Raw genomic sequence first — 12,582 nt, 5'->3', positions numbered from 1 at the left:
GTACCAGTATAGCTGTATAATGGAGCCTCTCCCAGTATGGTGTGAGCCCGGGTACCAGTATAGCTGTATAATGGAGCCTCTCCCAGTATGGTGTGTGCCCATATACCAGTATAGATGTATAATGGAGCCTCTCCCAGTATGGTGTGTGCCCATATACCAGTATAGATGTATAATGGAGCCTCTCCCAGTATGGTGTGTGCCCATATACCAGTATAGATGTATAATGGAGCCTCTCCCAGTATGGTGTGTGCCCATATACCAGTATAGATGTATAATGGAGCCTCTCCCAGTATGGTGTGTGCCCGGGTACCAGTATAGCTGTATAATGGAGCCTCTCCCAGTATGGTGTGTGCCCATGTACCAGTATAGATGTATAATGGAGCCTCTCCCAGTATGGTGTGTGCCCGGGTACCAGTATAGCTGTATAATGGAGCCTCTCCCAGTATAGTGTGTGCCCATGTACCAGTATAGATGTATAATGGAGCCTCTCCCAGTATGGTGTGTGCCCATATACCAGTATAGATGTATAATGGAGCCTCTCCCAGTATGGTGTGTGCCCGGGTACCAGTATAGCTGTATAATGGAGCCTCTCCCAGTATGGTGTGTGCCCATATACCAGTATAGATGTATAATGGAGCCTCTCCCAGTATGGTGTGTGCCCATATACCAGTATAGATGTATAATGGAGCCTCTCCCAGTATGGTGTGTGCCCATATACCAGTATAGATGTATAATGGAGCCTCTCCCAGTATGGTGTGTGCCCGGGTACCAGTATAGCTGTATAATGGAGCCTCTCCCAGTATGGTGTGTGCCCAGGTACCAGTATAGCTGTATAATGGAGCCTCTCCCAGTATGGTGTGTGCCCATGTACCAGTATAGATGTATAATGGAGCCTCTCCCAGTATGGTGTGTGCCCGGGTACCAGTATAATGGAGCCTCTCCCAGTATGGTGTGTGCCCGGGTACCAGTATAGCTGTATAATGGAGCCTCTCCCAGTATGGTGTGTGCCCAGGTACCAGTATAGCTGTATAATGGAGCCTCTCCCAGTATGGTGTGTGCCCATGTACCAGTATAGATGTATAATGGAGCCTCTCCCAGTATGGTGTGTGCCCGGGTACCAGTATAATGGAGCCTCTCCCAGTATGGTGTGTGCCCGGGTACCAGTATAGCTGTATAATGGAGCCTCTCCCAGTATAGTGTGTGCCCATGTACCAGTATAGATGTATAATGGAGCCTCTCCCAGTATGGTGTGTGCCCGGGTACCAGTATAGCTGTATAATGGAGCCTCTCCCAGTATGGTGTGTGCCCAGGTACCAGTACAGATGTATAATGGAGCCTCTCCCAGTATGGTGTGTGCCCAGGTGCCAGTACAGATGTATAATGGAGCCTCTCCCAGTATGGTGTGTGCCCGGGTACCAGTACAGATGTATAATGGAGCCTCTCCCAGTATGGTGTGTGCCCGGGTACCAGTACAGATGTATAATGGAGCCTCTCCCAGTATGGTGTGTGCCCATGTACCAGTATAGCTGTATAATGGAGCCTCTCCCAGTATGGTGTGTGCCCGGGTACCAGTATAGATGTATAATGGAGCCTCTCCCAGTATGGTGTGTGCCCAGGTACCAGTACAGATGTATAATGGAGCCTCTCCCAGTATGGTGTGTGCCCAGGTGCCAGTACAGATGTATAATGGAGCCTCTCCCAGTATGGTGTGTGCCCGGGTACCAGTACAGATGTATAATGGAGCCTCTCCCAGTATGGTGTGTGCCCGGGTACCAGTACAGATGTATAATGGAGCCTCTCCCAGTATGGTGTGTGCCCATGTACCAGTATAGCTGTATAATGGAGCCTCTCCCAGTATGGTGTGTGCCCGGGTACCAGTATAGATGTATAATGGAGCCTCTCCCAGTATGGTGTGTGCCCAGGTACCAGTACAGATATATAATGGAGCCTCTCCCAGTATGGTGTGTGCCCAGGTACCAGTATAGCTGTATAATGGAGCCTCTCCCAGTATGGTGTGTGCCCATGTACCAGTATAGATGTATAATGGAGCCTCTCCCAGTATGGTGTGTGCCCAGGTGCCAGTATAGCTGTATAATGGAGCCTCTCCCAGTATGGTGTGTGCCCAGGTGCCAGTACAGATGTATAATGGAGCCTCTCCCAGTATGGTGTGTGCCCGGGTACCAGTATAGATGTATAATGGAGCCTCTCCCAGTATGGTGTGTGCCCGGGTACCAGTATAGCTGTATAATGGAGCCTCTCCCAGTATGGTGTGTGCCCATATACCAGTATAGCTGTATAATGGAGCCTCTCCCAGTATCGTGTGTGCCCATGTACCAGTTTAAATGTATAATGGAGCCTCTCCCAGTATGGTGTGTGCCCAGGTACCAGTATAGATGTATAATGGAGCCTCTCCCAGTATGGTGTGTGCCCATGTACCAGTACAGATGTATAATGGAGCCTCTCCCAGTATGGTGTGTTCCCATGTACCAGTACAGATAGATAATGGAGCCTCTCCCAGTATGGTGTGTGCCCATGTACCAGTACAGATAGATAATGGAGCCTCTCCCAGTATGGTGTGTGCCCGGGTACCAGTATAGCTGTATAATGGAGCCTCTCCCAGTATGGTGTGTGCCCATGTACCAGTATAGCTGTATAATGGAGCCTCTCCCAGTATAGTGTGTGCCCATGTACCAGTATAGATGTATAATAGAGCCTCTCCCAGTATGGTGTGTGCCCATGTACCAGTATAGATGTATAATGGAGCCTCTCCCAGTATGGTGTGTGCCCATGTACCAGTATAGCTGTATAATGGAGCCTCTCCCAGTATGGTGTGTGCCCATGTACCAGTATAGCTGTATAATGGAGCCTCTCCCAGTATAGTGTGTGCCCATGTACCAGTATAGATGTATAATGGAGCCTCTCCCAGTATGGTGTGTGCCCATGTACCAGTATAGATGTATAATGGAGCCTCTCCCAGTATAGTGTGTGCCCATGTACCAGTATAGATGTATAATGGAGCCTCTCCCAGTATGGTGTGTGCCCATGTACCAGTATAGATGTATAATAGAGCCTCTCCCAGTATGGTGTGTGCGCGGGTACCAGTATAGCTGTATAATGGAGCCTCTCCCAGTATGGTGTGTGCCCAGGTACCAGTATAGCTGTATAATGGAGCCTCTCCCAGTATGGTGTGTGCCCATGTACCAGTATTGATGTATAATGGAGCCTCTCCCAGTATGGTGTGTGCCCATATACCAGTATAGATGTATAATGGAGCCTCTCCCTGTATGGTGTGTGCCCGGGTACCAGTATAGCTGTATAATGGAGCCTCTCCCAGTATGGTGTGTGCCCATATACCAGTATAGCTGTATAATGGAGCCTCTCCCAGTATCGTGTGTGCCCGGGTACCAGTATAGATGTATAATGGAGCCTCTCCCAGTATGGTGTGTGCCCATGTACCAGTACAGATGTATAATGGAGCCTCTCCCAGTATGGTGTGTGCCCAGGTACCAGTACAGATGTATAATGGAGCCTCTCCCAGTATGGTGTGTTCCCATATACCAGTATAGCTGTATAATGGAGCCTCTCCCAGTATGGTGTGTGCCCGGGTACCAGTATAGCTGTATAATGGAGCCTCTCCCAGTATGGTGTGTGCCCGGGTACCAGTATAGCTGTATAATGGAGCCTCTCCCAGTATGGTGTGTGCCCATGTACCAGTATAGATGTATAATGGAGCGTCTCCCAGTATGGTGTGTGCCCAGGTACCAGTATAGCTGTATAATGGAGCCTCTCCCAGTATGGTGTGTGCCCATGTACCAGTATAGATGTATAATGGAGCCTCTCCCAGTATGGTGTGTGCCCATATACCAGTACAGATGTATAATGGAGCCTCTCCCAGTATGGTGTGTGCCCGAGTACCAGTATAATGGAGCCTCTCCCAGTATGGTGTGTGCCCATGTACCAGTATAGATGTATAATGGAGCCTCTCCCAGTATGGTTTGTGCCCATGTACCAGTATAGATGTATAATGGAGCCTCTCCCAGTATGGTGTGTGCCCGGGTACCAGTATAGCTGTATAATGGAGCCTCTCCCAGTATGGTGTGTGCCCATGTACCAGTATAGATGTATAATGGAGCCTCTCCCAGTATGGTGTGTGCCCGGGTACCAGTATAATGGAGCCTCTCCCAGTATGGTGTGTGCCCATGTACCAGTATAGCTGTATAATGGAGCCTCTCCCAGTATGGTGTGTGCCCATATACCAGTATAGATGTATAATGGAGCCTCTCCCAGTATGGTGTGTGCCCATATACCAGTATAGATGTATAATGGAGCCTCTCCCAGTATGGTGTGTGCCCATATACCAGTATAGATGTATAATGGAGCCTCTCCCAGTATGGTGTGTGCCCGGGTACCAGTATAGCTGTATAATGGAGCCTCTCCCAGTATAGTGTGTGCCCATGTACCAGTATAGCTGTATAATGGAGCCTCTCCCAGTATGGTGTGTGCCCATATACCAGTATAGATGTATAATGGAGCCTCTCCCAGTATGGTTTGTGCCCATATACCAGTATAGATGTATAATGGAGCCTCTCCCAGTATGGTGTGTGCCCATGTACCAGTATAGATGTATAATGGAGCCTCTCCCAGTATGGTGTGTGCCCATGTACCAGTACAGATGTATAATGGAGCCTCTCCCAGTATGGTGTGTGCCCATGTACCAGTACAGATAGATAATGGAGCCTCTCCCAGTATGGTGTGTGCCCATGTACCAGTATAGCTGTATAATGGAGCCTCTCCCAGTATGGTGTGTGCCCATGTACCAGTATAGATGTATAATGGAGCCTCTCCCAGTATGGTGTGTGCCCGGGTACCAGTACAGATGTATAATGGAGCCTCTCCCAGTATGGTGTGTGCCCATGTACCAGTATAGATGTATAATGGAGCCTCTCCCAGTATGGTGTGTGCCCGGGTACCAGTATAATGGAGCCTCTCCCAGTATGGTGTGTGCCCGGGTACCAGTATAGCTGTATAATGGAGCCTCTCCCAGTATAGTGTGTGCCCATGTACCAGTATAGATGTATAATGGAGCCTCTCCCAGTATGGTGTGTGCCGGGGTACCAGTATAGCTGTATAATGGAGCCTCTCCCAGTATGGTGTGTGCCCAGGTGCCAGTACAGATGTATAATGGAGCCTCTCCCAGTATGGTGTGTGCCCGGGTACCAGTATAGATGTATAATGGAGCCTCTCCCAGTATGGTGTGTGCCCAGGTACCAGTACAGATATATAATGGAGCCTCTCCCAGTATGGTGTGTGCCCAGGTACCAGTATAGCTGTATAATGGAGCCTCTCCCAGTATGGTGTGTGCCCAGGTGCCAGTACAGATGTATAATGGAGCCTCTCCCAGTATGGTGTGTGCCCGGGTACCAGTATAGATGTATAATGGAGCCTCTCCCAGTATGGTGTGTGCCCGGGTACCAGTATAGCTGTATAATGGAGCCTCTCCCAGTATGGTGTGTGCCCATATACCAGTATAGCTGTATAATGGAGCCTCTCCCAGTATCGTGTGTGCCCATGTACCAGTATAAATGTATAATGGAGCCTCTCCCAGTATGGTGTGTGCCCAGGTACCAGTATAGATGTATAATGGAGCCTCTCCCAGTATGGTGTGTGCCCATGTACCAGTACAGATGTATAATAGAGCCTCTCCCAGTATGGTGTGTGCCCAGGTACCAGTATAGCTGTATAATGGAGCCTCTCCCAGTATGGTGTGTGCCCATGTACCAGTACAGATGTATAATGGAGCCTCTCCCAGTATGGTGTGTTCCCATGTACCAGTATAGCTGTATAATGGAGCCTCTTCCAGTATGGTGTGTGCCCATGTACCAGTACAGATAGATAATGGAGCCTCTCCCAGTATGGTGTGTGCCCATGTACCAGTATAGCTGTATAATAGAGCCTCTCCCAGTATAGTGTGTGCCCATGTACCAGTATAGATGTATAATGGAGCCTCTCCCAGTATGGTGTGTGCCCATGTACCAGTATAGATGTATAATGGAGCCTCTCCCAGTATAGTGTGTGCCCATGTACCAGTATAGATGTATAATGGAGCCTCTCCCAGTATGGTGTGTTCCCATGTACCAGTATAGATGTATAATAGAGCCTCTCCCAGTATGGTGTGTGCCCGGGTACCAGTATAGCTGTATAATGGAGCCTCTCCCAGTATGGTGTGTGCCCATGTACCAGTATAGATGTATAATGGAGCCTCTCCCAGTATGGTGTGTGCCCATGTACCAGTATAGCTGTATAATGGAGCCTCTCCCAGTATGGTGTGTGCCCATGTACCAGTATAGATGTATAATGGAGCCTCTCCCAGTATGGTGTGTGCCCAGGTACCAGTACAGATGTATAATGGAGCCTCTCCCAGTATGGTGTGTTCCCGGGTACCAGTATAGCTGTATAATGGAGCCTCTCCCAGTATGGTGTGTGCCCATATACCAGTATAGCTGTATAATGGAGCCTCTCCCAGTATGGTGTGTGCCCGGGTACCAGTATAGCTGTATAATGGAGCCTCTCCCAGTATGGTGTGTGCCCATGTACCAGTACAGATATATAATGGAGCCTCTCCCAGTATGGTGTGTGCCCGGGTACCAGTATAGCTGTATAATGGAGCCTCTCCCAGTATCGTGTGTGCCCAGGTACCAGTATAGCTGTATAATGGAGCCTCTCCCAGTATGGTGTGTGCCCATGTACCAGTACAGATAGATAATGGAGCCTCTCCCAGTATGGTGTGTGCCCAGGTGCCAGTATAGCTGTATAATGGAGCCTCTCCCAGTATGGTGTGTGCCCATGTACCAGTACAGATAGATAATGGAGCCTCTCCCAGTATGGTGTGTGCCCATGTACCAGTATAGCTGTATAATGGAGCCTCTCCCAGTATGGTGTGTGCCCAGGTGCCAGTACAGATGTATAATGGAGCCTCTCCCAGTATGGTGTGTGCCCATATACCAGTATAGATGTATAATGGAGCCTCTCCCAGTATGGTGTGTGCCCATATACCAGTATAGATGTATAATGGAGCCTCTCCCAGTATGGTGTGTGCCCATGTACCAGTACAGATAGATAATGGAGCCACTCCCAGTATGGTGTGTGCCCATGTACCAGTATAGCTGTATAATGGAGCCTCTCCCAGTATGGTGTGTGCCCATGTACCAGTATAGCTGTATAATGGAGCCTCTCCCAGTATGGTGTGTGCCCATGTACCAGTATAGATGTATAATGGAGCCTCTCCCAGTATGGTGTGTGCCCATATACCAGTACAGATGTATAATGGAGCCTCTCCCAGTATGGTGTGTGCCCGAGTACCAGTATAATGGAGCCTCTCCCAGTATGGTGTGTGCCCGGGTACCAGTATAGCTGTATAATGGAGCCTCTTCCAGTATGGTGTGTGCCCGGGTACCAGTATAGCTGTATAATGGAGCCTCTCCCAGTATGGTGTGTGCCCATGTACCAGTATAGCTGTATAATGGAGCCTCTCCCAGTATGGTGTGTGCCAATGTACCAGTATAGATGTATAATGGAGCCTCTCCCAGTATGGTGTGTGCCCATATACCAGTATAGATGTATAATGGAGCCTCTCCCAGTATGGTGTGTGCCCAGGTACTAGTATAGATGTATAATGGAGCCTCTCCCAGTATGGTGTGTGCCCATGTACCAGTACAGATGTATAATGGAGCCTCTCCCAGTATGGTGTGTGCCCATGTACCAGTATAGCTGTATAATGGAGCCTCTCCCAGTATGGTGTGTGCCCATGTACCAGTATAGCTGTATAATGGAGCCTCTCCCAGTATGGTGTGTGCCCATGTACCAGTATAGATGTATAATGGAGCCTCTCCCAGTATGGTGTGTGCCCAGGTACTAGTATAGATGTATAATGGAGCCTCTCCCAGTATGGTGTGTGCCCATGTACCAGTACAGATGTATAATGGAGCCTCTCCCAGTATGGTGTGTGCCCATATACCAGTATAGATGTATAATGGAGCCTCTCCCAGTATGGTGTGTGCCCATGTACCAGTATAGCTGTATAATGGAGCCTCTCCCAGTATGGTGTGTGCCCATGTACCAGTACAGATAGATAATGGAGCCTCTCCCAGTATGGTGTGTGCCCATGTACCAGTACAGATAGATAATGGAGCCTCTCCCAGTATGGTGTGTGCCCATGTACCAGTATAGCTGTATAATGGAGCCTCTCCCAGTATGGTGTGTGCCCATGTACCAGTACAGATGTATAATGGAGCCTCTCCCAGTATGGTGTGTGCCCGGGTACCAGTACAGATGTATAATGGAGCCTCTCCCAGTATGGTGTGTGCCCATATACCAGTATAGATGTATAATGGAGCCTCTCCCAGTATGGTGTGTGCCCATGTACCAGTATAGCTGTATAATGGAGCCTCTCCCAGTATGGTGTGTGCCCATGTACCATTACAGATAGATAATGGAGCCTCTCCCAGTATGGTGTGTGCCCATGTACCAGTACAGATGTATAATGGAGCCTCTCCCAGTATGGTGTGTGCCCATGTACCAGTATAGCTGTATAATGGAGCCTCTCCCAGTATGGTGTGTGCCCATGTACCAGTATAGCTGTATAATGGAGCCTCTCCCAGTATGGTGTGTGCCCATGTACCAGTATAGCTGTATAATGGAGCCTCTCCCAGTATGGTGTGTGCCCGGGTACCAGTCCAGTTTCCCCATCCTGTATGGTCCCATCTTTATCAGTTGGGTTTGTGGAGTGTGTAAGGTGCCGCCATATTCCGCCATATACACAGCCGTCCGCTATACGCCCCCTGGGTCACAGGAAACACACAACCCCAGAGGGGGGTCCATCCCGATCCTGCAGTAAACAACAGGGGTCACATGAGGGCCATGGTCTCCCCACCACATGTGTATATATATATATATATATATATACATACAGCACTGCTCATCCAGAGCCTCCTGATTCATGTATACATGATAGGAGCTTCTGCTTTATCTCGCAGAGACTTTGTTACTGTGTATAAGGAGGACACGGCGGTCATTGCCCCCCCAACTGACGGGAAACACTCGAGCTTCACCCCCCGATGGCTGGAATTCCAGAAGACGACGCTGTTAGTTCTGGAGAACTCTCTGGGAAGATAACAGGAGCCAAAGTTATGGGAAGAATTTCCTGCAATTTCTGAAATTGTTTTCAAAACCAAAATCCAAATATAATTGAGAAGATGGAAACCAGCGCGGCCCGGCGTCTGCACTATCTCTGCTCCCATGGATTACAGGCTTAAAGGGTCTCTCCATTATAGACAGTATCCCAGCCACCAGCTGGAAACAGTGGTAAAATCAGTGATTGATTCCCCTACAGCGCCCCCGCAGGAAGTGTGAGAAATTACACCGCTGAGTCCTCCAATGTGAAAGACACTCTTTATAGCTTCCCTACTCCATGATTGATACATGAGGGTCCTATAAGGGGGTCCTCTTCTTTATTTACCCATGGGTGCGGACCTCTGTGCGGCCAGATCTCCCACATCCAGATGACTGAGCTTTTGGACGTCTCGCACGTGACTGATTATAAGGGGATAATAGAGGATTAAGCTGCGATCCGGTCCAAAAAGTACAATTGTTTATTATGGCTCAGGATTGAGGTCAGCTGGCAGCGCTACAAATGGAGCCGATCCATCCGCAGAGACATTGTAAGTAACAGCGAGGCGCTATTCACTGGTGTTATATACAGGTCAGGGGTCTCATCTACTGGTAAGGAAGGTGTGAGGACTTAGAAGAGTCCAGATCACTAGACCACCAGGACAACTGAGTGAACATCTATGGATCCTCAAGGCTAGGACTATGTACAAACCAAGGACAACCAAGTGCTGTATATAGCAATACATTGTCAAGGACTGATATAGTGTATCACAAAATCACTAGATATATACCACTGGATCACCAGGGACCATATACAGAACTCAATATTCATCTAGCACTAGATAAGGCCTGTGGAAGTGGATCACAATTGGCTAGACATTGGAGATACCACTTCTCCACCAGGGACTGGTAATATTACATACCACTAGACCACCAGGGATAAGACAGACTGCAGATCTCTGGATAACATTCAATCACCAAGCACTAAAAACTGCATATGGAAATGTATTACATTGACTAGACATTGGATATGTGGTGTCCCACCACGGGTGTTTCCTATGTCACACCTGTCACAAAAGTCTTTTTCTCAAAGTAAAAAGTGCTGATGAAGGTATTTATTAATTTCACCACTAGATGTCAGTGTTTTCTATGTATGCTCCTCTACGTTGCACAGCTGAAGTAAGCAAAGGGTTACTGTTCTTTGTGTATGCTATGTGCTTTTATTGACCAATAGAGATACTCCTCTTTTCTAACCTATCCTTTCTCTCCTTTCCCTTTGAACACATTCTTCTCCACCACTCACAGGGTCTTTTACATACTCTGTAGGAAGTAGTCACTTGGCGGGAGGAAGTGTAGCAGTATTCTTACTCTTGGAAGGAGGACAAACAGATTAGGCATCCCTGCTGTAGTTAAGCCAGGGCCTGGCTCTGCCAGGACCCCTGTCCAGGACAGTCGAGTTGTGTTAGTGAGTTGGTGAAAGACACACATATATGAAGCAGCCAGAGACACTTAGTTTCTTTAGTCTATCTACTTTTACTATGCAGTGCTAGACTCTATAAGGCTACGTTCACACATAGTAAAACTAGCGTAATGCCTCCCTCTCATAATGGGAGTCTATGGGAGGCGCGCACTGCTGCTCTCACAGCGTCTCTCCGCACTGAAGAATGAACATGTTCATTCCTCAGCGCGGGGAGAGCAGCAGCACGCGCCTCCCTTAGACTCCCATTATGAGAGGGAGGCTAACGGCATTCCACCGCGGAATTCCGCTAGTTTTGCTATGTGTAAACGTAGCCTAAGAAGGACAAGTCGGGGATAAACCCAGCCCACGCCGAGAACCACTCTACAAAGTGCAGGGCAGTATCCTAAGCTACAGAGGAACTAGCCTGGATAGAACAAAGCTACCGTAAAGAAGGTCTACGGATCCTATCTCGCAGTGCAGGTGACACCAGGAAGGCTCAGACACTTAGCTTCACCCAGGTAACCAAGACTGGGGCTTGTATCACCCTATTAGGACGAGTACCTTGACAATGTAGACAGGTCCACCAGGGACTGGTCATAGTAAATACCACTGGTATAGTATATAACATTCACTCACCAACTCTAGACACAGCGTATGGAGATGGATCACGACTTAAAACTGGGGAAGACATAGAGCACTGGTTTAACTAGAATCTAGCATATTCCACTATACCACCAGGGAGAAAATCTAGTATATTGCAGAGACTCAGTATATATCATTTAATCACCAGTCAGTGGACAAAGCATATGGTAACTAATCACTAGGGACTGAGCACAGACTATTTTTCTGGTTCACTAGGGACTGTGCATGTTATATACCCCTGGACCACCAGAGCTAACACAGTCAGAACCACTGGACCACCAGGGCTAAACATAATATATGCCACTGGACCACCAGGGCCTGTGTGTTAGATACAATCAATTATCAGTCACTGGACACATCATATGGTAATAGATCACCAGGGACTGGAAATATTTATACCCTTGGACCACCAGGGCTAAACACAATATATGCCACTGGACCACCAGGGACTGTGTGTGGTATATAACACTTGGTCACTGGATACAGAGCATATGGTAATCGATCACCAGGGACTGGACATACTTAATACCCCTGGACCACTGGGGCTAAACGTAATATATGCCACTGGACCACCAGGGCTAAACATAATATATGCCACTGAACTACCAGGGATTGTATGTTATATAACACTCAATCACCAGTCACTGGACACAGCATATGGTAACAGATCACCAGGCACTGAGCATATTTAGTACCCCCTGATCACCAGGGCTACCCATAATATATGCAACTGGACCACCTGGTTCTGACTATATAACACTGAATCATCTGTCACTGGACATATTTAATACCCCTGGACCACCAGGGCTAAACACAATATATGCCATTGGATCAAAAGGGACTGTGTGTGGTATATAACACTTGGTCACTGAATACAGCATATGGTAATAAGTCACCAGGGACTGGACATATTTAATACCCCTGGACCACCAGGGCTAAACACAATATTTACAACTGGACCACCAGGGCTAAACACAATTTATTCCACTGGACCACCAGGGCTAAACACAATTTATACCACTGGACCACCAGGACTGTGTGTGGTATATGAGACTTGGTCACTGGATACAGCATATGGTAATAGGTCACCAGGGACAGGACAAATTTAATACTCCTGGATCACCAGGGCTAAACACAATATATACCACTGGACCACCAGGGCTAAACACAATATATACCACTGGACCACCAGGGCTAAACATAATTTATACCACAGGACCACCATGGTTAAACACAACTTATACCACTGGACCACCAGGACTGTGTGTGGTATATAACACTTGGTCACTGGATACAGCATATGGAAATAGGTCACT

General features: G+C 48.0%; 1 protein-coding gene across 1 annotated transcript in view; it reads left to right on the top strand.

Annotated features, from left to right (window-relative positions):
- MTPN (myotrophin) overlaps nucleotides 1-12,582 on the top strand; it is a 230,721-nt gene that overhangs the window by 90,426 nt on the left and 127,713 nt on the right. The window lies entirely within an intron of this gene.

This window comes from Dendropsophus ebraccatus, chromosome 1 (assembly GCF_027789765.1).
Source record: "Dendropsophus ebraccatus isolate aDenEbr1 chromosome 1, aDenEbr1.pat, whole genome shotgun sequence".
NCBI classification, from domain to species: domain Eukaryota; kingdom Metazoa; phylum Chordata; class Amphibia; order Anura; family Hylidae; genus Dendropsophus; species Dendropsophus ebraccatus.
This window is presented reverse-complemented; position numbering and strand designations above follow the sequence as displayed.